The sequence below is a fragment of the Rhincodon typus genome, chromosome 4 (assembly GCF_021869965.1).
Source record: "Rhincodon typus isolate 14 chromosome 4, sRhiTyp1.1, whole genome shotgun sequence".
In the NCBI taxonomy this organism is placed as follows: domain Eukaryota; kingdom Metazoa; phylum Chordata; class Chondrichthyes; order Orectolobiformes; family Rhincodontidae; genus Rhincodon; species Rhincodon typus.
In genome coordinates, this window is record NC_063335.1 from 11,779,315 (window position 1) to 11,779,984 (window position 670).

Here is a 670-nt window from a genome sequence, read left to right on the forward strand (position 1 = left end):
TTCGCAGATGACACAAAAATTGGTGGTGTAGTATATATTGAGGAGGAAAGCAATAAACTGCAGGATGATAGCTAGGCTGAGCAGTGGCATATGGGATATAATCCTGAAAAGTGAGAGAGAATGCATTTTTGGAGGACTAACAAGGCAAGGAAGTACATGTTAAATAGGAAAAGTAGAAAGGATAAGCAGGATCTTAATCTGTACGTACATAGATCTTTGAAGGTAGTCAGACAGATAGAACAAAGAACAATACAACACAGGAACAGGCCCTTTGGCCCACCAAGACTGCATCAACCCATGATGGCTTTCTAAACTTAAAAAATAGGTGGTTGAGAAGACATATAGGATGCTCACTAAACAAAAAACTGAAAAAAATTCCAGATCCTGGAAATTCGAAACAAAAGCAGAAATTGCTGGAAAAACTCAGCAGGTCTGGCAGCATCTGTGAAGAGAAAGCAGAGTTAACATTTCAGGTCCAGTGACCCTCCTTCAGTATGAGATAGGATACTTGACTTTATTAGTCAAGGCATTCAACACGAGTAAAGAGGTTATGATGTTAGTTAGCCCACACCTGGAGTACAATGTGCAGTTCTGATTGTCATGCAATAGGAAGATATGATTGCACTGGAGAAGGTTCAGAAGCGATTCACCACGGTGTTACCTGGGGTGA